At 40.5% G+C, this 24,673-nt stretch overlaps 1 protein-coding gene and 1 long non-coding RNA gene across 6 annotated transcripts in view; one reads left to right on the top strand and one right to left on the bottom strand.

Annotated features, from left to right (window-relative positions):
* Positions 1-23,024, top strand: part of LOC141578127 (uncharacterized) — a 45,464-nt gene extending 22,440 nt beyond the window's left edge. Inside the window, exons 1-5 of one of the 4 annotated variants that reach the window (XR_012508068.1) lie at positions 930-1,270; positions 4,270-4,340; positions 5,365-6,995; positions 14,773-14,882; positions 15,221-23,024. This is a non-coding gene — a long non-coding RNA (uncharacterized LOC141578127). Of the gene's footprint in view, positions 1-929; positions 6,996-14,772; positions 14,883-15,220 lie in introns of those variants that run through there. The other 3 variants (XR_012508067.1, XR_012508069.1, XR_012508066.1) reach the window with 3 other exon arrangements.
* Positions 1-24,673, bottom strand: part of PTN (pleiotrophin) — an 85,659-nt gene that overhangs the window by 43,601 nt on the left and 17,385 nt on the right. The gene's annotated exons all lie outside the window — the stretch shown is intronic.

Below are 24,673 nucleotides of genomic sequence, written 5' to 3'. Positions count from 1 at the left end.
AAAAGCAAAGAGATATGAGAGAAAAAAAAGAATCCATGAATAGATGGCGAGGCACCAGCTCCTACTGTCTGACTCGTGGGACTAGAAATAAGTAATTGAAACTGGTTTGCACGGATTGGAGCAGCATTCTTTCACCTCCGGAGTAGGGTAACTAATTACTGGGGAAAAAGCAAAATGTAAGCACCCTGAGATACCCTTACAAGCCATTCATCATAACAATTGATAATGTTTCTGGGCAAGCATACTTGAAAGGTTAGTAATTAAGGGTGGAATTGGTTGTGCAGGGTGCTGAGGGAAGACAGAAACGTTTTATCTTGGGAATTGGAGCTTTGCATGATTCTACAACGCACAGCACCATGAAGATGACAACTGCTGTCCTGAGCTTATGTTTTCAACTGAACGATTGATTCTAGCAATAGAGATGATGTTAAGAAAGGGTAGAACAGTGAATCTTAAATGTTATTTTTATGAGGTGTGATAATGGTATCGTGGCTATAATTTTTAAAAAGCTTCTATCTTGGCATTTCCTGATGAAATAATAAAACACCTAGGATTTGCTTTCAAATTCTTAAAGAAACGTTTTGGCATATCACCCAAGGAAAAAGTGTTGACAGAGCATTTTAACTATATCTCAAGTCCGTTCTTATACATGCACTCACAGATTTTCGTTGCTTTTCGTTTCCTTTTATTTTATTTCCTAGGAAGAAATAATACTCATATTTAGACCAATTTCAGGTATGGAGGGGCTTCCATGTTTTAGGATTTAGCTGCAAACTGATATTTTATTGCTGATGTTAGATTTAGCCAGAGAGGTCTCCTTTCAGCCATAGCTTGAGTGCTGAATGTGGCTGCTTAAGTCCTAAAGTGGGCTGCGGATGGGCTCATAAAGTGTCCTGGTACAAAATTTAGCAATGCTTCTCCCCCTTCAGCTGAATGCAAGCCCCAAGCAGGGCACTCTGGGCATGGATTTTACTACTCATTCTGCCCAGGGGACTGGCACCAAATGCAGGGCACAGTTTTGCATTATGATGCATTTTGATGATGATTATGATGCAGCAGTCCTGGTCCTGAACATTTATGTTCCTTTTTCTTTTTTTTTTTTTAATTTAGTCACTGACTGCTTTGCTTGGCAATCAAGTACCTAGTCTGAAGCCAAATTAAGATGACTTGCTCCCCACCAGGACATCTCTTGACCCACCAAGAGAGTTTGGCCTGTTAGCAAGTTTCTCTGCCATCTGCCCCAGCTGCCAGAAAACAGGCCAAGCCACAGGTACTGAAAAGCTCATTATCTGTAGTGTCTTCAGCTTGTCCTCTCAGTGCTTCTACTTATGTGCCTTGTGGTATTGCATATTTGTACATCCTGGGGAAGGTGAGGAGACAAAGAGGTATCCAATTTCCACTAGTCAAGTGATTTGGATTGCTAATGAAGGTACCAGTAAGGGTCAAGGAGGTGTGGGATTAGATGTGAATGTCATAGATCTCAGCTATTGTTTCCTCTATCATAAAGTGATTCATAATTTTAAATTGGAATTCATACTTCCAGAGAGTTTAGCAAGCAAGAAACAGGAATAAATTAGCTTGCCCTGGGTCATATATCTGGTGATTCATGTTGGTGATGGAGTCAGTCTTAAATCCCAACGATCCATACCTATCCTGTCTAACCCAGTAGCCACCAGCCACATGCGGCTATCGAGCACATGAAATGTGGGTAGTCTGAATTGAGATGTGGAATAAATGTGTAATGTATGCCAGATTTTGAAGACTTAGCATGAACAAAGAAGAACATGAAAGTATCTCAAATGTGATTATCTCATTCATTCCATCAAGAATTCGTTTATTCAAGAGTTGGGCACTGTACTAGTCATTAAAAGCAGAGCAAGGAATAAGACAAGCTCAGTCTTGGCCCTCACAGAGCTTAAAGTCTAGTAGATGTTATTCAGAGGGTCTTCCTTTATTGGTTGGCCTTTGGCATGAATGCTCTTTCTGCTATTGTCCAAGCGGACACCACTATAGTCCCACTGCCACGTCAAGGACAGGGCTGTGTGCTAGTGGGACATCTCAACTCCACCTGGCAAAGGTGCCATTTTTCACTGCTCTAGAGCCTCTGTTCAATTAAATAGCCACCCATTCCAGGCGAATGCTTGAACTGTGACCGGTCTGAATTACAATGGGCTGCAAGTACGCAATACACATTGAATTTTAAAGACAGTATGAAAAAAATGAATACAAAGTTTCTCATTTATTTTATATTGACTACATGATGAAACAATAATATTTTGTATAGACTGGATTAAATAAAACATATAATTAAAATTAGTTTCACCTGATTTCCTTTTACTTTTTTTATGTGGTGACAAGAAAAATTAAGATTATGTATTGGCTCACATTTATTTGTATTGGCCAGCATGTCTCTGTACAGATTTTTTCCACTCCACCTGTGCAAATAACTACACCAGATGGAGCTTTGTCCTCCAGAAAGATGATGGAGAAACTTGAACCTAACTAGGGCACTATTAGCTCCCTTACCTTCTCCCTCTTTTCTTTTCTGTTTGAGGATCACATGTACCTTGAGTGATTAGTGAACATAATTCAAAAGTCTAGGTAGCAGGATGCAATGGAGAGGCAGAAGCTGTTACTAGAAAACCTTGTTTATGCTGATCTCTGAACTCTCATTTACTTACTGCAAAATCAAGAGTAAATCATGAGATCTTGCAGGATCTCCATCTCCTTAGGTAAAAACATAAAAATAATCCATTCTCTCTATTTCAGTTAGAATTGTAGTGAGATAAGTATATACGAAGTCACCTGATAACCCTAATAAGCCTTATTGTCATCATCATCACTTATATTAATGATCATGATAAATACTTCCATAAGCGATCAACAAAACTTTGAGATATAGAAGGTTAAAATACCATAATTCTGGGGAAATTCCACAAACAGCAAAACGCAGATAGAACTATTAAAACACTAATGTTTAAATAGTCAAGTTGACAGAGGAAAGGGTGAGGTAAAGAAATGGAGACTCCTGGTGGAAGAGCAAGGACAATTTGGTTTTGGAGCTCACATCTCTATTAATTGCCTGATGCCAGGAGATCACTTTAATATTACTTGTCTTTCCAATGAATATTTTCTTAGACATACTACTGATTTAAAACAACCACAACAAACGCACCCTACTTATATTGTGGCCAATTGTTTGAGGATTTCTGCAGTAGCGAGAGGTGGGCTGTAGGTCTTTGATTTCACACACTGCCTAAGTTGAAGCTTATTTAAACAGAGGGCACTTTGTACAATTTCTGGCTTAGCAATACCAGGAATCACACCATTTAGCTCATAATTGCACACTAGTGAGACACAGAGACACGATTATTTTTCTAGGTATCTGAGCTGGTCCCAACATTCCTGGTCTCCATCAGACCCTGAAAATCAAGGCAGATCTGATGACCTCAGAAGTCCTAGTTTGGTCGTGCTTGTTGTAATTTGTTGCAGTGTGGATTATCAAGCTATTTTATGCTTACTTGACTGCACAAAAGACTCAAAAAGCATCCCAAATCAGAGCTAACTTTAATCAGTATATACACTTACCAGTGTGCATGACAAAGAGGCTGATATCTTGGGGAAATGTATAGATTTGAAAGAAATGAACATTGCCCAAAGAAGGCTCCCTAAGGCATGGCCAGATAAATAATGTTGAATAATACTTTCTTTAAAAACAAGGCATGTTAAAAAAATAGCCCATGATCATTTTTTCCAAAGAATCTGTATCACCGCTTGCCTCTGGAGTGACCGGTCAGGCGAGCACGATTAAGTTTGGTTTTGGTGTGATTTTGTGGTATGAAGGGCCGGGACCCTTAGTCACGTGGAGGTGGAAAAGCCACAGAGGCTATTTAAGACACAGCAAGTAAACCTCTCTGAATGGAATGGAATTTCCATGCAGAGGCACGGAGAGGAGTCTCAGTAGATGGCACCCCCTGTAGCTTCATCAAGGAGAGATGAATGAATGTGTTATTTTAAATGATGTGAGAAGAGTTAAGCAAATCCAAGGGGAGGTGTCAAAACATCTTAAGGTGAGCAACGAGAAGGTTCCACCACCTTTAGTCTGAGGTGGAAAACTGAAGGAATAAATGTCAGAACCTCAAGAAAGCTCGAACTGGAGGAAGGACAGCTTGAAGAGGGCCAGCCTCTGCAAACTCCTGCAAGAGCAGGGAGGGAGCGAGAAATCAACAGCCTAGACTCATTCTTTTTTCCTCTTTGATCTCTTGACAGTGCCTCCACTGACCGAAGATAACCAACCGACAGCCAGATGGCGAAGGAATCTGCTAAGGTTTCCCATAAAGGTCAGCCTCCTGGTATTCGGAGCAGAACAGAAAAGACTGGGCAAGGGTTGCTGAAGGGGCAATAGAACATATCCCAGAAAGCTGCTAAGTTAGGTCAAGAGGATTCCATGGGGCTAGACACTTCCCCCTAGGATGAGCTGAAATGGGGAAATGTTTCTGTTTCCGATCTGCACCTAATTATCCTGTCACAAGTTTGCCCTGAATCTGTTTCCTATGGTCCACATGACAGAGGTAGCCCACACTGCAGGCAGCAAAAAACTGTTACAAGCAGACTATTCTACAGGCTTTCAACACGAAATACCTAAATCAGGGATTAAGGAGCAAGAATGAACAAGAAATAGGTCCATGGGCATCTTTAAGAGTACAATCAGAATTCTTAGATATAAAAACATTATTGCTTCTAATCTTGAGTTTTCAAAAAGCCTGAGATTTGTGTTAATCCAAATTTTGATTAATTTTTGATTGAACGAATCCCAAACTCTGTATTCACTAGCTGAGTAAATATGCTTTAGATTTTCTTTTTCCTAACTTAGCCAGATATTGATCTGAACTATCCAAAAGCTTTCTGAGTCTCTGAGCAGACATTAAACAAAGATAAGTGTCCCAGTCGTTAAATATAGTAGATTCTTTAATGTAATTTTTTTTAAATTTTCTGATCCTTCTGCAGGTTTTAACACAAAAATGTTGGTAATTAAAGAGTTATCAACTTCTTATTATAATTCACGTTAATAAATACTTGTCCATTGAGACACAGTGAGACCCAGTCAGAATTCTGTGCACATTCTTGGTGGCTCAGCATACCATATTGAGAACAGATTGTTTTCATAGAAGCCCTGCTTTATTCCTGGCCCTGTTGCCCATAATTATTGTAAATCAGGACTATTTCCTGCCTTCCTGCCCGAAATAGCAGGAAGCATCCAACTCTTTCAACCCACTTTGCTCATGGGCACCACCTCTCTGCAGGGGTTAGGGTTCACTGCCAGGAATTTCAAAAGAGCTAACTCTGTTTTGGTTTCTTATCCAGAACTTCAGCTTGTAAGCAAAGAAATGAAGCAAGATCTGTAATATATCCAGGGATGTAGAGAAATGGCATGGCTGCAGGCCTGGTTAACAGCAACGAGCCACTGGCAAGATACGGCCCTTGCTCTTTCCCAGATGTCTTGTCAAATCAGTTCCACGTGAGACCTGGTGAGCCTGTGACTAACCGGAAACAACTGGAGAACTCTAGAAAGTGTCTTATTAAGTACTAAGAGCAGAGAGAATGTTCACTGCCTCCTTGGGATTTAATAAAAAATTGCACTAGACTTCCTACATGCCTCCTCTGTGGGTCCATGCTACTCGCCCTGGAGGTCATGTTATTCACGCATCCCAGTGCCCAGAACGGACTGCTTCTACCTAGAATAGTTAACACTGACTGCTGTTTGTTGTTACTGTTGTTGTTATTTTTCTTTTTTCTTTCTTTTTGATTCTGAACATAATACTGAATGCTTTGTATGCTCCTATCTCATTTAATCCTTACTATAACCCCACTGGCCATCACTGTTAACCCCATTTTACACACAGGGTGCTGAGTTTTAAAAAGATCAAGACATAAGGAAAAGAGCTAGGGCCTGAGCTAGGAAGTGCTGTACTGATGGGTGCAAAGTGCACCTTGGCCTGGTGAGGCCTTGGAGAGGCCTCTGAGGGACGCAGAATAGCATCGTGCAGGACAAAAAGGAGCGTCTTGACAACCCACCAAACATGGCGGGCAGTTATCTCCAAAGGGGAGGCAGTCGTCGCCAACCTAACTGAAAATCAGACACACTCCCATCGAATGTACAGCCTTGGACTCTGCCCTGACTCCTCCTCCGTTTTTCTGCCCTTGTGAAAGGGACAGGTGTCAAGAAACATTACCCTTCTATTTTTAACTTCTCTGCTTGAGAATCGGCCCTAAAGAACTAATCTTCTGACTCTTTGGCCAGAGATCCTGTCCTGACGCTAGAATCATAGTGGCCCCCAGGTAAAACGTACTCTTTAATGTAAAAGACCAGAGAAGTTCCAAATTCTACCATAGGAGCCAAATCCTTGAAAGTCCCCTTCATCCAGTCTATGCTTAAAATCCTTTTGTGGAGAGTCCATGCCCTTTTACCCTAAATCTTGTAGTGGAGGCAACGTGGGACCAAAGGCCTCAGGTAAGATGACTGTCCCCTCCGAGGTAGCAATGTTACTACTCCTCTCTTTAAAATTCAAATCCTCTTTCTTTCTTGGTAGATTAGATAGATAGATAAATAGATAGATAGATAGATAAGTATTGCATTCAAATTCACTATGTAAACACTTTTATATCTTTTATCCCATTTGACTCAGAATTTTATGTTCATCAGAGTGGCCATAGGGCCTACAGCACAGGTGGTCGATCCCAGCAGAATAACTTGAGAAGCATAGAAATGCATCAGCTATCTTAATGCACTCAACAATTTTTTCCCTATTTCTTCATGCACTTATTCTCATTAATATTTATCAAGTGTTTCATAGGTGTTGGTCAATGTTGCTAAATAAAGCGAAGAAGAATGGAAATAAAAAATGGGTGCAAAGAAGTTGAATTTACCATCAAGGCCAAACATCACAGGAAGTTTTACTGAACCATCAGCAGCCTCTCTCTCGAATCACACTCAGGTAGGATCTCCAGATTAACATTTTTGTTACGGAATTTTACAAGGCATACAATATTACGGTTGCTGTCATTGGAAATGAAATTTTGTTAAGAAAAATGCAATAGTGGACGCCAGTGTACACCTATTTGGTGTTTGTATCATTGGAAGTTATTTCCATTTGAATTGTCTCATTTTATTTCCTTAGGAGGTGGTTGGAATATATAGCATGTGCTATTTAATGGTAGGGCACAGTTGCATAAATATCTCAAAACAACTCAAAAAATGTATCAGTTCTGCTCTGTTCTCCCCACTCTCAATGTAAACTGTATGCAATTTAGCTCCTTCATGACACAATAGCTATTACTTATATGGCCTCAAAGAGAAAGCACTTGATGTTCATGTTTATTCATTGTATAGTATTTATTGTAATCATATCAATAAGGCACTGTTTCTATGGGCCAGCTGCATGAGACATGGAAATAGCTTTGTTTTATAACATTCTCTTTGTATTTTTTGTTGTTGTTGTTGTAATGGAATTTTGTTGTATATGGCTCTAAATTCTACCAAGTGCTTCAGACTTGAAGAGTTTATTTGTGAGACGCCTTCCTTCTTTACTTCCCCCTGTGCTATGACAGCAGTTTACAAAACAAGGCACACAACAGAACCACCGGTTATGAAGCCCAGCAAGAAGAACTTTTAAGTTTCTCAAGTGATTCTGATGAGCTGTCAGGTTTTAAAATGACGGTTCGGTAGAACGTCCTTTTATTTTATTGTAGGCTTAGGTTGAATGGTTTGTTTCCTGAGGATTCCATCTGATTATTATTGTATTATTAGAGTGAAAAATTTTCCCAAGCCTAATCACATGGAAACTTCTCTTAGGATGACTCTCAGCCTGTATTAGGTTCATTTGATATAAATCAAGCAATATCCTGGCATATACAAAGTGCTTAAGATGACTAAAAATTCTTAAATCCTCTTTGTTTAACATTCATTCTTCCTACACATGATCACTGAACACCACTGAGGTTAGTGTTATGGGCATAAAGATGAATAGAATGGCGACCAAGCCCTTAAAAATTCAGTGGGAAAATTACAATTTGATTTTATTAATCCGTTCCTCATCACAGTTCTATTTGGGAGTATTAAAATAGCACATATGAGTGAAAAACCAAACAAATCTCATTCACTGAACCACTTATATAGAATTTCTTGCATTTTAGCCGGTAGACAATCACGAAGACACTAAAGCAGATAAACTTAAGCATATATGTAAAGCCCAACAGGGTACAAATGACCTGTTAAGTACTGGTCATGGAAAAGACATGACAATAAATTTAACGTGTAGCTTAACCCCTACCCGCCAAAAAAGCTTTGATGTTGCACAATAGTTTGCCACCTAATTAAATAGTTTTAAATAAAGCTGTCTACAAGGTGGAAAGGCTGTCATCTGTACACAGCTGCACACTATATTCCGGGTCCACCCCTTGTGAAGATACAAAGGGGAACAAAGCATAATGGCTCTCGCATGGAGTCACCAAACACGACCTTTAAGAACACTGCAAGTAATGTTAACTGACCCCGGGGTTTGCATTCCTCCCCTTCTCTCTGATCTTTCCCTCCTTTTTTCTCCTCTTTCCCTTTGCTTTGAGCCTTCTGACAGCCAAGTACTTGCACAGTTACTTTGGGTTACAATATGTTATCCTCAGTGGAAATCAGAAGCTTTCATTCAAAAGGTGGCCACTCTTGACCTCTGACCCTGGTGCCTCCCACCCTGCTGCTCCCCTCCATTTTCTGTCTCCATGGAACTGAATAGCCAAGTGGAAAAATGGGAGCAGGCAAACTCTATAGCTATTCACGGACCACCCCACTCCCCTTCACTGCCCCTCCCCAGAAAAAAGAGAGAGAGAAAGATGAATAAAACTCATTCATCAATAAGCAGGCGATGAAGAAGAAAGCCCTATTGGCTGAAAAGCAAGCTAAGAAACAGGGAGGGCAACAGAGGAGGAGTGCCAGGAAAGAAATGCAGAGGAGGAAGAATCTGGTGTGGCGTGGAGGTCGTGAGTTCACAAAAACCAGCACCCAGGGGAAGCAGCATTGCACACGTCCCAAATGGAGTTACCTACAAGGGACCAACTGTTCCAAAAATGAATGCCTATTACTTGTGTCACAGCTTCTTAAAACAAGAGTGCACCTAAAGGAGAACCAAAGGGAGAAGGCGTGAGCCTCTGGGACTATTCTTTCTTTAAACATCTCGACTGCATGTTTGGGAGCTGCGAGATACAGCTCAGGGAGTTGGGAACCAACAAATAAAATCTATACTCATCTACTCATCCACAGGAAATGTCTTTATGTGTCAGAAAGCAAGTTGTAGCAGGTGTATTCTTCGGGTTACAAAGAGTCAATCTTTATTTCAACAATCTTGGCTGAGCAAATTGATGTCCCCAAGATCAAAGTGCAACCAAAACTGTGACCCAACTCAGACTGGCCAATGGCCTCATAGTCAACCAACCTGGTAGCAGCAGAGAGGTCAGAAAACAAAGACTATTTCTTCTCAATATAAGAATGTTAGGTGTGAAAAAGAATCAGCATTAAATTCAGATCAGTCTCAAAGTTAGTTAAGTAATTCTGCAGCATTCCCCACATTTCGTCCTCCCTCACAAGATAGAAACATTTACTGATTTATTAATCATCTGCCTGAAAACTTGTTATGTCTTTTTCATATGAGTGCCATCTCTGAGATTAGCACTCTAAATTTAAAAAGTTTTCATTTTATGGGAATCAAAGCCAACACCACATGCATTCAGATTTAAAATAAAAAAGTTCAGGCAAGATGTTTCTGCCACCTTGCAGTCCACTTCTCGTCTACCAGCAGGACATCACCTGCACCCTTGCAGCTTGACTGGAATTGTATTTGTAGGAAACAAAGCCTTCCTACTTCCTTGCTGACATAGTCCAGCTACTTTCAAATAGAAATCTAAAACTGATTTGCCAGAAAACTTGGCATTAGTCCTAAATGACTGTTTGCACATTCTCTAGTTTTTCCATCTCTAAGTGACACTTTTCTGACCATCTGCCTGTCAGATTTTGAGCATAAGAATATGCATGAAGGAGGTGACGAATTGTGATTGGGAAGAAACAATGATGAGGCTGATAGTAAAATCGGCCAGTTCACATGAGCTCAAATCATCAAGCGGAAACCTTGTAAACCTGAAGCATGCATCCTTACCACGGTCGAGGGCAAGGCCCGAGAGCATCTCACACACAATGGGACACAGGGATGTGTGTGGAAGAATCTCTCACAGCAGAAGCAAGCAGAGGCTCTAGCTTTGTCAGTGTTCTAAGAAGGACAGAGGCCAACCTGCAGCAAGGACCCTTGTGATTACTCCCTCCCTGCATGGCTCCCTTACCTCCTCCCTTACGATTCTACAGATTCTCACGAAAAGCACTGAAACGGGGACTAGCATGCAGAGGCAAAGTGGATTCAGCTCCTCTTGGGTCTCTGCCAGATTCTCATTAGGTCCCGGCCATGTGAGCCAATGCTGATTTCCATGGCTGATCTTCCCTAAATCTGCCCTTCCTGAAACACTAGCCTTTGTCCTTCCAGTCGCCGTCTCTAAATGGGGATTTGGGTGAGAGCAATACCAAAGGGACCGTCATTATACACCCATTATGATGAAATTGATGGCCTCTAAGTCTTTCTGGCTGAAAGCTCTGACAGGGTGAGATCACAGTGGATTGTAGAATCATTGCTTTCCCTGGTAAATCGGGTTACAAATGAGAACTAGAGTTGCGAGGGAGGGTAGGGAGGAGGATAAAGGAAGAGTGTTTTTCCTCAAATTCACCTCACTTCATGCCGGAGTGAGAGGCCATCCATACTCACGAAAGGCTAATTATATAAATCAGATGCCCTGGCTGAGTTTCCAGCCCCCTGGGAGCAGGGAGAGCTAGGAATAAATGAGGTCTTCTGCAAAATGAAAGAAACCCTTTGAAAAAATGCCAAAACCAATGGTTATACAGCTTTACTCACAAAATTTTTTTTATAGAAACAGAAAAATCTGGACCAAGGATAACAAAAATAGCTGAGTTTTCATCTTCCAGCAGATTTGGAAATGTACTCTGAATTTCTTTACCTCCTTGCTAGTATCTACTTGTCTTTACTTTGCATTGCTAAATATGATAACTCCTGAGATTTTCAAATATCTAAATTCATCCTCAAAATAAAACCGGACTTGTGTTTTAGGAAGATCACATTTGTGTTAGGATGCCATGATAATAAGTCATTGGTCAAGTAGTAGAGCTAAAGAAGGTGGGAAAATCACAGCATTAAGAAGCAGAAAAGACACAGACCTTTAGTTCTCGCTTTGCCATTCGCAAACACGCAATCTTGGGCAGTCTTTTCACTTCTCAAGGCTTCAGACTCCTCATATGAAAATAACTGGGTTGATGTACACTAGCCCCATGTGATCTATCTAATGCTCTACACGTGCCACAAGTAGTCAATATGCAGAGGAACAAATAAAACTCATCAGATGTCAATGGTGCCCATGCCAGTTGCTTTGAATATAAGATTTCAAGTTTGGGCTTTGGTAGATGTTAGCACTGCCCTATGGTTAGTCTCAGCCTCCATGAAAGTTCATTCCTATCCCTGTCCTAACTCTGATACTGCATCCTGCTGGATCCACTGAGGTGCAGCATCTGAGAGCTATTTAATTCCTGACAATGTAAGTCCCTTTTTAGGGCAGGACAGGAAAGGTACCTGGATTCCCAAACCTGGTACCTGGAAATCACTCAATACATATTAGAATAAATCATTACATAAATGTATGAATGGAAAGGCCACTTAAATATTTTAAAGAATGCTTCTAACTGGATGGAGAGCTGACTTACTCATACTGATTCTTCTTTTCAAACAATCCTTTTTTTTCCAATTTTTATTTCTGACCAAAGCAAATAATTAGAATTCATTCTTGCCTGATTAAGAACTCAGACGAAACATAACAGGCATAAGTTGTCAAAATCATAGTTATCCAGAGATGGAACAGATTACTGAGACCATCTGGTCTTTCTCTTTTTTATTTTTTAGAAGAGGCTAAGAGATGAGATAAAATGTCCTGCTTAAAATCATCCAGTTGCAATATGGCTGTGGTTGGGCTGAAACTAGGACCCATATTTCAGGATACCTAAGCCAATGATCCTTCTATCACGTCACATCCCGATTCTATTAAAGATTCTCTTATTTGAATACACACACATATAAAACGTATATATACTTAATGTATGTATATCTTTTAATACATATATTATATATATATATATTTAATGTGGGCCATCCAGTTTGGTGTTTTCTGTGTGTAATTAGCTTATAATTCTGAGATTAGAGTTCACAATGTGATTTAACACTATCCCATCTGATCATACCAACAACACGGCCCAATAGAAAGGGGTGCTGAGTAATTTACCCAAAGTCACTGCTGAAGGGCAGAGCCAGAATGTTTCTTTGATACCCCACCCCCACCGCAATCACTTCTACTCCTATTTTGTTCCTTGTAAAGTGCCAGGGGTTGAAATAAAAGGATATTGTAAGATGTGCTGTGTTCTTCACAAGAGAGAAACAGCTTCATCTGTTCCTGGAACCTGTAAACTCATGGGATTATATTTTCTGTCCTCTTTTCCCCAAAGGGAAGAGTTACACGGTCCTTACTGAGGGACACACTTAGGTCTTAGCAATCCTGCTTCCTCTAACTTGCTTCTCTTACAGCCTGTAAAATCGTTAGTCCAGGGGGAGGAAGAAGTATCTCTTACTGAACCAATTCATTGTTTATTGTTATAACTTTTATGCCCTGAGTACCCCCGAGGCTTTGGAGGCCCCCAAATTGATTACTACCCAGAAGTCATAAATTTGGCTCTTTTTTCCTGTGATCTGCAATAAACACTCTCTCTTGAGGGTTGCATTGTGGTTTTGTCTAGCTACTCAAAGGAAGAAGGGATATGAGGAAATTGGACTTACCAGTAGGAAAAAAAAAATCAGTGCAGAATGAATTCTTCTATTTCACATCATCACTTCATGAAAATACATGCCTACTGATATATATTTGTACATCCAACTAGTGGTGATTAGATTCTCAAATCAACTGACCAAAACCTATTGAAACCACTAGAAGGATTAGCCATCTGCCTTTCCTTTTCATGGTAGGTTATGGCAAACTGCTGGTGAGTTTGGGGTTCAGAGCTTGGTAAGGCAACTTTTTATTAAAGGTATCACAATTGGCACTTCACTGGAGTGATCTGGTCATGATCATAGTCTATAGCCTAAGATAGGAGAGGATTAAAATCTTCACAGGAAACAGAATGACCAAGGATAAGATGCTCCTGACCCAAACTCCATCTCGCCGTCTCTCTCCAGTTCATTCCCTAAGTTCTGTGGAACTCAGACACTATTCTAGGGATTGTAAAGATCAGGGAAGAGCAAGAAGGTTTGAAACAACTGGCTAACTCTGAACTTACTGGATAAGCCTGAATTGTCCGAGACTGATAATTTGCCACCTATCAGGCTCAAACAGGCATTGTTACCTCTAGACTTGAGAGGATGATTTATTCTATAAATTCAAATGACCCTATGAAGTTGGAGCTGATAGAGAAAGTAAGAGGGTGGGAACCAAGATAGACACTGAAATGGACCCTAATGCAGAGTAAAGAGGGAGAGCCAGATACAGTTTCTCCATGAACTGGGTGGTTGGGATCCCTGACGAAATTGGTTTATACCATCCATTAGCCATGTCATACAAAGGTAGGCAGATCTGATTTTAAGATACAGGTGGCAATTCTGAAGCTCTAAGAAATCTATAAAAATGACCAGCCATTGCCCATATGGGAGAAGTGTGATGTTTTCTAGTTTGAAGGACAGGCTATTAATTATTGTCTATTTTGGGTGCCAGTAGTTCTCAAAGCCAATTTTACAGTGATACAGTTGTAATCACTGTCCAGTGAAAAATGAATATAAATTAGGGTGAGCAGCAAGGAGGCAGCCAAATGAATCCGTCCACTTCTCTTCAAGGAATCTCTGCAGTGTACATTTCTTAGGACAGTTTTATTTGCTTTACTACCAATGAAAGCAAGCAGGGTGAGCGACCAGGGGACCAGACAGTGGAATGCCTACTAAAATGAGAAATAGAAGATGCTCAAAGATAAACTTTGCCTGGTTTGATGCCTTGTCTGGGTGGTTTGTTCTCCCCATTTGCTTTCTTTGTCTGATGCCGCAATCTCTACAGTTTTTGAGCCACACTCTTTATTTCAACTTCTGAATTCAGTTTAAATACCTACCTTTTGAAAGATTGTTGTTATTTATTTTTTTAATTACTCCCCCATCCCTCTCTCATATTTAATGGAAAATAGAAGCTGTTAACACAGGGGAAATTTTTAACATCAAGTCCAAGGACAGACAAAAAAAGTAAAGTGAAGAGAGAGTGCTAGAAAATTCTATTTACTTTTAATAAAAGTTTTAAAATATTGAATTTTAAATAGAGTTGTACTCTAACAGTATAAAACAAACGTGTATGGAGTGAAGGAATTAGTAGAAAGTAAAACTAATTCACTTCTTTTTACCTACCTCACAAGACTATTGTGAGAATCAAATGAAAGATCAAAGATTAAACATAATAAAAACTCTAAAATAACTTCATACTATGGTATGTCTTATTTATAGTATGATATTGTTACAAAATGCTTTTAGGTGTTTTTCTGCAGGTATTTTAGTAACACTCTCTTTTTTTTCCCCTCCCTTTTGGTTGCCCATCCCTTAGCCATCTTGCTGAAGTCAGGAGTCCTCCTGATGGCCCTCACTCCCCACACAGGTCTCCAGACAGACTTCTTTGAGAGTCATCTGACTTCTCTCTCTCCAGATCTATTTCAGGTATTGGCTTATTCAACATCCACCCCAACCCCTTCCAAGAAGCAGAAAATGGAAAGCAAAAAGCAGAAAGTAACAAAATAGAACAAATTATTTTTAAAGAAAATTCTATTTCCCAGTCTCTCTTGGAGCTGTTTTGCAGGTGGTTTAGGGAACAGCCAGTCAGATGCCCTATAAGAGACTTTGGGAATTCAGTCATGGGGGGGCCAATGTTAGGGGTGTGGTATCTGGTTTGTGGGTGAGGATGGTGGCAGGGCAACTTGCTCTGGAGACAGTAGCTCTGGTACTTTCCTTGTGGTTTAGCCAGGAGTCCTGATCCCCTTCCTTCCTGTTTGTGACAGAAATGATGGGACAGCCATGGTAGCAGCTTCCTGAATCTCAATTTTTTGATTGTGGCAAAGGCGGTGACTCCTATAGTCACCCAGTTCTGCAGTGTGTTTTGAAGAGTCATTCCCAGAAGTTCAACCTAGAATCTGTTTCTTCAGCTCTCTCAATAATGGTGAGAACCAGCTCTATCCTTCAATCAATCTCTCACTGCTTAAACTAGCCAGGTGGGATTTTGTTGTCTGCAACTCAAAAAAAAAATTGACAAAAAGTCACTCTTTCCCTTATCAAATTCTGCTTTCGACCAACCCTTCTACAACTGTCAAAGTATGAAATAATTATAAGATTTTTTTAATTTAAATTCACACAGGAGTAACTATTCTGAAAATTTATAAGGCAAGTATGAAACTTGCCTCTATCTCTAAAATGATTTGAAATCATTTTACAACAGATATCTTCTCTGTTGGCTTGAGAAGCTTCATTTAATCTACTTAGGAACCCAACAAAAACTCATATCTTCTCGGAACATAACCTCTTCTCAGCACTGGATGTTCATCACACACAGTCTTCCTGGACTGGCATAGATGTAGATTTATTCAGCCTCTCTAGCTGCTGGGTAATGAGCAGGAGCTAAGAAATCACATTAGGAAGGTAGAAGAAAGTATCTATTTTGGAGTCACTGAAGGACAGCATAAAGCTTTGCAACAGAGCCAACATTTCCAGAAGGCCATGTGACAACCTAAAGATAGAATCCCAAGACAGGCCCTTTCTCTAGAACAGAGTCTACACTGAGTACTCTGTTAACTAACGCAAGTTTGGCATATCATGACTCATTATTGTTTTCTATATTTATTGACCTACTTTGTTCCATGTTTTAGGGCATCTAGCAGAGATGAGAGTCACCATTGAGGAATCCACTGTTAATGGAAGACACACATGTATAGAGATATTAATAGCACAATGCAAAGCTGGCATTGCAGAATAAGTAAAAAGTGCTATAAGAATACAGGCTTGCGGTGGAGGGTATAGCTCGGTGGCAGAGCATGTGCTTAGCATGCACAAGGTCCCTGGTTCAATTCCCAGTACTGCCAGTAAATAAATAAATAAATAAATAAATAAATAAACAAACAAACCTAATTACCTCCCTGCCAAAAAAAAAAGAATGCAGACTCAGTCTCAGGAGATTTGATAGGCTTAGAAGTCAAGGAAAGTTATATATTCAGAAGCACAGTATACCCTATGCCTGTTTTTATGTTCTCTTAGGTCCAAACCCATCCTTCTGTAAGCTGCTTTGTGATGCTTCATGATTCCTTAGTGTTTTATTTTCAATTGTCTAGTTGATAACCTTATATATAGTTAACTAATATTTATATTCATTCTCTCTGTTAAAATAACCTGTGTGGTTTATCACGTGGCTGGTCTGCTTGGTACAGAAATTGACAGCAGGTATATCAGGTGTCAGAGTCTCATAGCTGGCATTCAGGAGTTGGTTTGGCTGTGTCCTTGGGTTTGAACCCAGTGATGGGCTCCGTGCCAATGAGAAATAGGATGCTAATAATCTTGCAATGCAATGGCACCACAGTTAATCAAATGAACACCTGTGGTTGATTGTGATAAAGTGCCCACTGAAGAAAGTGCCTTGAGAGCACAGATGGCTGATGTCCTCAACCACTATGGCGGCAATGATAACCGTGAGGACTGTGGTGTGGGCTGGATTCTTCTGAGTACTCCAAGTGATTACAGAAAGAAATGACAAACTCAAGTCTAAATTCTTATCACAAATCACAGAAGAGAAGTTATGTGGCAGCCCTAAAAGAATCTCTTATCTCTTGTAACCTCTGGGCCAACATCACTGAAAACCAAACAATATTTAATTGTGTGCATTACAGAATTACAGACTATGCTGACGTCACAGCTTCACTAGCTCTCTAATGTGCAAGTCAGGACACTGCTTAGAAAGTAGAAATCCAGAAATTCGGAAAAGAGGGGGGAGGTATAGCTTGAGTGGTAGAGTGCATGCTTAGCATGCACAAGGTCCTGGGTTCAATCCCCAGTGCCTCCATTGAAAAACCAAATAAATAAATAAATAAACATAATTACCTTCCCCCTGCCAAAAAAAAAATTTTTTTTTTAATTTTGAAAAGAGACATCCAGTTGGACTGAGATAAAGCCCAGGCACTTAAACCTCTGTTACTCCAAATCTCCTTCTTGCACCCATAATTGACAGCTGAACCTGGAGCCAATGAGCAACACAGACATGTGTTCTGCAGAGTCCCAACTCCAGCAGCACAGGGTAAAGTGTAGAAGGGGGAGTTTGCAGCTGAGAGACAAGAGCCCGTTACAAATGTGCCGCTAAATTGTACAGTGTGAGAGGTCACGTACTTGGAAAACCTAGTTATGCTGTGCTGTGATCTGAGGTGAGTCTCTGTCTCTTATTTCTGCATTTACATATTAAAAAGAAAATATTGGACTAGATTGGTCGTGCCACTTTCGTTTTAAGTAGCAAAAACCTCCTATCAACTAAAGCCATGTATAAAACTCTAATATATAAAACAGATGAAAATAAGCTGCTTATATCTTGTACCAAAACTGGGGACCACTCCTTGCCTACTGCCTCCATCTGAGGTACCTCTTCAGAACCCTAAGGCTCTGAATACAGTCAGTAAACCTCCCAACAGGATAATCTCTCAAGATCCTTCTTACTGAAAAGGTAACTGATGCTGAGATTCTCTCTTCATGTCTAAAGTACCTCGTTCTTAAAGTGCATGCTTCCCGGCAGCAGCATCACGTCACGCGGAGACGTGGTAGAAATGGAAATCGTCAAGGCTCTGGGCTCAGACTGCCTGGGCTCAAGTCCCCGCTCCCCGCTCACTTGCTGAGTTCCCTGAGAGCAAGGTGATTACCCTCTGCTTTCACTTCTACCCCTGGAATTTCCATCTTGCGGACTTTTCCTCCTCCATAGCGAGTAAACTCAAGTAACATAAGAAAATCCCTTGGGAGGACAAACAAGTAAGTTTCCTGAGAAATTCAGAGTGAGGCATTTTCCATGATTACATATGTCAAGTGATGCAATGGAAGCAAACTTTATAAGGACAGGCCCAGGTCACCTCACACTAATAAGAGAGGCCTCATGCCTTTCAAACAGGAGGGGGCTGATTTCAAAAATGGCCCATGGCAGATACCAAAGGATCAAGAGGGCCATAGGAGAGTGGAAAGCACTTTATTCGCTGTAGAAACTAGCTGGCCATTCAGCAAGAACAGTAAGCAGGGGAACTAAAGCCCTCCAGGGGGGTATTGGGTCACAGAATGGGTTCCCAGAGCATTACCTTTCCTACAAATTAGCCAGCTGCCAGCTTTGGTAAACATCATAAATCTCTAAGAACAGGGCTGCACTCATGAGGTAACCCAGGTGTTTGACCAGGGAGGATGTTGAAATATGCAAGGCCAGCACTGCCTGTGCCAAATGGGTCACAGCCGCCCCTCTGTGCTCGAGTTTCCCAGGCCCCTGGGTGGAACTGCTCACAATTAACTGCTTTGTCTGTCACCAAGCTCGCCTCTCTGTTGGACATGAGGTTCCTCTCAGGTTGGTGGTCTCTCTCTCTGTCTCCCCCCCTGTCTCTTTCTTATTTCCACACATGCATAGCAATCTTAATCAGAAATCACATCAGTCACCTAGAGCTTTTCTGAGGCTGTGTTAGCGAATCCATCACTTGGGATGTCAGGCTTGATGAAAAGAGGCCCGGGAGAGAGCAGCGGGCTGGGAATGCGGATGCAGCTCCGGGTCCACTCCTCCTGGTCCCGGCCCCTGGACCTGAAGTGCCTTTGTCATTCCGTCCTCTGAATCCTCAGCTCAGGAATCAGAATGTGATTTTTAGGTTTCTTCCCATGTGGTTATGGAGAGTTAAGTTTGAATATCAAGAATTTTATAAATGTCCAATCCCTCCAGCTTCACCTCTAACTGAGCAGGGGGTGTGAGAATGTGGGTAAAGAGTGTGAGAGGAATCCCAGAGGCCTCCCAAATGGCAACCCCTGTGCCCCAAACTCCTGACCACACACACAGAAGTCTCAACTTTGGGAAGCCCTGTAGGCTTTGAAATTTCACTGACTTCCTTTTTAACCCATCCTAGAAACTTCAAAGTGTTCCAGGCCCACAACAACAAATGCAGTAAGGGATAACCATGTCCATCTTTTCTTTTTGTCTGTGGAGTTTATGGGGCCTTACGGGGAGAAGATCTTAGTTAAATACAGTAAATAATTACCTGTAGAGCATGCAGTATGTGAGCAAGAGGGCTTGCAGGATATTGTGCTGTATTTAAAAAAAAAAATAGGCATAATCTCTTCCTGTCTTTGCAGGAAAAATATGCATCGACAGAGACTGACACAGGACACATGAATAAGGGCTAACATGAGTAAGGACACTTGGAGCTCAAGGAGGAGATGGTCACCTCAGCTAGAAGCTTTAAAAAAGATTTCCTGGATGAAATGGACTTGGACCTTTCTTTACAAGAAGCAGTCTACTGGCAGAGAGCCCTTTAGAGATGAAGCTTTGAAATGGACCAAGAATTTCAGCACCTCATCATCCCCACACTGGCCCTGATAGGAATTTCAGAGACTTCAAAGAATAGAAAGGAATTCTTTCACATAGCATTTTATCACGTGTGGCTCCACATTAAATATTAACTTTTATAAACTTGGAGCTCACTATATATAATTTTAAGACACCAAATGGTAGGCTCTAAGTTTCATTTAACTCTGTGTCCCATTTCAGAGACCTGATACATACATGTATGCGCTATGAATGAATGAGTAAGTGAATGAACAATGCCCATCAGCATTTCTCAGTGGATCACTGCCCGTCCTTTGTCTTTCAAGGAGTTTGCTTTCAGTCACCGTGAGGTTATAAACTGCGTGGATTTTGGAGTCAGACAACGGGAGTTCAAATCCAGCCTCTGCTAATCACTGGCTGAAGACTTTCAGAAATCGACTTAACCTTCCTAAGACTTCGGTTTCCTTATTTGCAAAATGGGATAACACTTCAAGTGAAATAAGGTAATTAAAAGCAGTAAGCATAGCACTCAATACATAGATTTAACTTCCTCTAACCAGCACCCAAGTTTCTTTGTTTGTTCTCTGGCATTTTAGTGACTAGGGTCAGTTATCTCTCCCTTTTTACCTTCCTAAACGGAGAATCTTTCTGATCCATCTATTTATCTACCTACCTATTTCTCTATCAGTCCACCCCACTAATACCTAAGCTGAGTATTTCTACTGATAGTGCACAGCTGCTAACAACTTGAGTTCTGGAGTTACACACACACCTGCTTTCAGATCTCACCTATTACTCCAAAGACCTTTTGCAATTTACTTAAAAACTCTCCGCCTCAGTTTTCTTATCTGTAAAATGGGATTCATTAGTTTCTATCCATTAGAGAATTACTGTAAGGATTAATTGAAGTCATATACGTAAAGGATTTGTCAGAATTCGTGGCTCAAAAAATGTTAGTTATTGCAAAGGTTAGTTTTTTTCTCCCTTGCATTTGTTTTCAGGAAGCTTAAGTCTCCAAAGAAGGTATGACTTGAATACCCATAACCTGCAAGTTATTTTTTGAATATCTCCTTAAAACTTGACATTGAGCCAAGGCACTCCAAGGGACTGAAAGCAGACATCTCTGTCACTTCTCCAAGACAGCAGTCCTCCTCCCAGGGCTTATGGTTCTTTTTTTGGCTGTTCAGTCTCCTCTGCAGTCATTCAAATGGAAGACTCAGGATTCTCCCCTGTAGGGTTTGTTTTCCATTTTATCAGGATCTGACTGAGATCTCAGACTCGGCATCCACAAAGGGTAATCCAACCTGCACAGATGAGGAGAAGGACGAAGTGCCAAGACGTCAGGACCCAGAGGCTGGGCGCGAGGCCTGGGTTACCTAGCTAACTTGGCCAGTGCCTGCTGCCTGCTCTCCAGGCTCTCACAGTTTCGCTAGGACTGTGTGTATTTTTCTACGTTTAGAGTAGGATTTAAGTGACATCGAAAGGTCAGAAGGAATATTAAGATAGCCTGGGTCACTTTTCAGCCCATATTCAATACTACTGGCCCTCCTTGATACACCCCCTGGATACATATTCCACTAACTGAGAACCCACATGTACAAGTTCCCAGGATATTCTAAAAGACAGAAAACAAATCCTCCCTCTTGCCAGCTCTGAAATTCCACTGCACACGATATGTACGCTCAATATGTGCTTGAAAGATACAGATATACGTGCTCATATTTAAGTGACAACCCTTGAGTGTCCTTAATTTTATTATTACTACTATTATTAATTACTATTATTTTATTCCAGGGGGAATAAAATCGTCTTATTCTGTCTTTTCCTACTCATCTTTCACCATTTTTCACCCACACGCTCCCACATGGCCCCTCCCCCTTGCTCACACGGGCTCCTCACTTACCTAATTGAAAAAATAAAAGCCACCTGTGAGGTATAAAATCTTTCTTTAAAGCAGAACATTTTAGTGCCAAATTTAAAAAGTGAACTACATTTTCTAACTATTCTGTTCTGCTGTTTTCCCCTTAGAGTTTAATGCCTGCCTTTGTATTAATAAATACAGATTTATCATAAGGATTACAAACACTGTCATTCCATCTCAAGCTTAAAGCTATGGTGGGGAGAGATAAGGAAAGGGGAAAACGTCTGGGAGGTGTTTAGGTAGGAGAGAGAGAGCTAGGACAGGAATCAGGGTTTCCGCAGAAGGAAACCGGAGGGCGGACACTGAACAGAGAAGGTAAGAACACTTTTATAACGTTGTGGGTTTTTCCCCCAAGCCTGCATTCTCCGTTTGCCCTTGATTTCTGTTTTCCCTTAACGTGAGCTTGTCAGTTGCATTGCATCCCTAACAGCAGCAGCCTTAGACAGACCCGCTCTCGGGTCCTTCTGGTCCCGGAGCTCATTGTCAACCTGCCCACAGGAGACTCTGTCATTCCTCTTCGGAGGTCTGGATGCAATGGTTATTCATCTTGCAGAGCAAGCTGAGTCTGGAAGAACCCTCTGTGTTATAACTTCTGGTTTTATTTTCTACAAACTCAAAGCAAGCTTTGCGGTGAACTGTATGCGCTGTGGCTCTGTAGTGAGTATTTGGCAATGCACTTTGTGTCCACAGGTGTCCCATTCAGAGCATCCAAGCTAACGGACAGTTAAAGAAGCAACCCGACAGCTGGTAGGCCTCTTTTGCTATTGCCAATATTGTTTTCATGCTCCAGGTGGTGCTGAATTTTAACACGCACACAGCTCAACAAGCGAAGGAGCTCCACATTCACCACTCTCTCCCCCTCCAAACTCTTAGGTTAACACCACTCATCAGACTGGCTTTGGGGCAGCCTTCTACCTGCTCACAGCTTGGCTAGGAATCAGAGAAATGTTTGCTTTGCAAGAAGAAAATCCTTTAAACCAAATATGGTTTGAATTTGTTTAGCTTTGAAATATTTTTTAGGGGGGAGGGTATAGCTCAAGTGGTAGAGCACAAGCTTAGCATGCACAGGGTGCTGGGTTCAATCCCCCATACCTCCTCCAAACACAAGTAAATGAATAAACCTAATTATCTCCCCCTCATAAGACTAAGTAAGTAAAATAATTTTTAAACTATTCTCTCTCTCCCTTCTCTGCCTACCTATCTATCAATACATACCCATATGTATTTCACCTCTATTTATACATTACATATATATAGATAATTTCATATTTCATCACCTAAAAAGGTAACCCAATGTCTTTGTTTATGCCCGTGTCCTAACTACAAAGTTCATATGGCAATAATGTCAATATTTCCCTTGTCATTAATAGTGTTTATCATTAATGCCAAGTTCTTAGATGATACATGATAAAATATATTTTACATGTAGATTTATAATTTCTCCATTAGAATATTATTTTTGCTAGATATTCCCTAAAGCTTGAGTGGCTTTTTCTTTTTTTAATGAATGTCAGCATATGGTTTCCTCACCTTGCCCAAACATGATTTAATATCCATCTCTCAGCTGACACATAGCCACAGCCTCTGGAATTCAAACATATGATCCCAGATTTAAATATATGTAACCAGTAAAAATAAAATATTGTTTAATGCTTAAGTCATAAAAGAAAAAAGTTGTCAGAGTCTTGAGTTAAGGTTCTATTCATAAATTTATTATTAGTGTTTTTGTTTTACTTAAAACAGGCCATACATAATGAGGATAAGTAAAACAGCATGTTTAATTTTCATAAATATATTTTGCTACAAAATACAGAATAAGGAGTTTGGACTTAGTCATTGAATTTATTTAATGTAAGATTTAATACTTGATTGTATCCCTGCCCAGGGACGGAAAACTTGGTGGGAACTCAACAGCCTGTCCTAATACCCTCCTTCCTAAACTGTCCCTCCTTTCCTCCTGCACACACAGTCATTCTCCATCTAATTGCCCTCTTTTATTCTCACCACAACTTGCCACTAACTGAAACTGTGTCTGCTTGTTTGGTTCTTCATTTATCAAAAATGAAAGTGGGAAACTGTTACATTTCCCCCCTTGTGTTGCAGAATAGTATAGGCTAGAAGAACAATGGTGGGCGTCCTATAAATACTGATGAGTGAATAAATGGATGGATGCTTTCATCTATACTCTATTTTAAAAATACAAAACAAAATCTCATATAGTTACTTCTCAGGAGTGACATATATATACAGGCAGTCACTGCTTTGCACAGAAGTGTGGGACCATAAAAATGACCATGCAAACTGAAACCATGGAAAGCAACCTTAATAATCCCTGGGGGAAATCTTGATTGTTCCTTGAACTTTAAAATTTTTTGCCAAATCATTAAAAACTCAATGGTTAGGGAAATGAAAAATACAGCAAAGCTAATAGTTATTTAGCATACAGTAATTTACTACCTGAGAAATATTGAGATGTAAAATGTTTTGATTTTTGGTAAAATACTTATCAAGAGGACTTTGAACAGCTTGCTTTCTTTTTCTGACTGTGTAAATTACAATACAGAGTGAGCATCTCTTCTGTGCCTTGGCCAGTTGTCAAATGCCTTTCTAGGTCTGGATTAGCCTCCAACATTCTATTCTTCAGGCTTTCAATATCTTAAAATATATTTGAGACTTCCATTAAAGTGAGATTTTTGCCAGCATTAGTTCCTTTCAGACATCTTCATCCTCTTTGTTTTGTCTCTGATTTATATCAAGAAGCTTGCCTTCACCCAGGCTCTTTGGCTACACGTGCAGGGCCTCTCAACTGGCAGCAGCGTCAACGTTCTCACCTACAGTTGTTTCTTCTCTAACTCCAGTTATATTTTCATTTGAATTTCTCTTCCAGTGTTAAGTCACTTCTCATTTCTTGCCTGAATGTTCATGTTGGGTAATTGCTTCTTTAAATTGTCTGTTTTTGAAAAATACCATTGGGTTTATACCGGGAGACAAGGAGGCAACAAT

Source organism: Camelus bactrianus, chromosome 7 (assembly GCF_048773025.1).
Source record: "Camelus bactrianus isolate YW-2024 breed Bactrian camel chromosome 7, ASM4877302v1, whole genome shotgun sequence".
Classification (NCBI taxonomy): Eukaryota; Metazoa; Chordata; class Mammalia; order Artiodactyla; family Camelidae; genus Camelus; species Camelus bactrianus.
The sequence above is the reverse complement of the archived record's forward strand: the minus strand, read 5'-3'. Positions and strand labels throughout refer to the sequence as shown.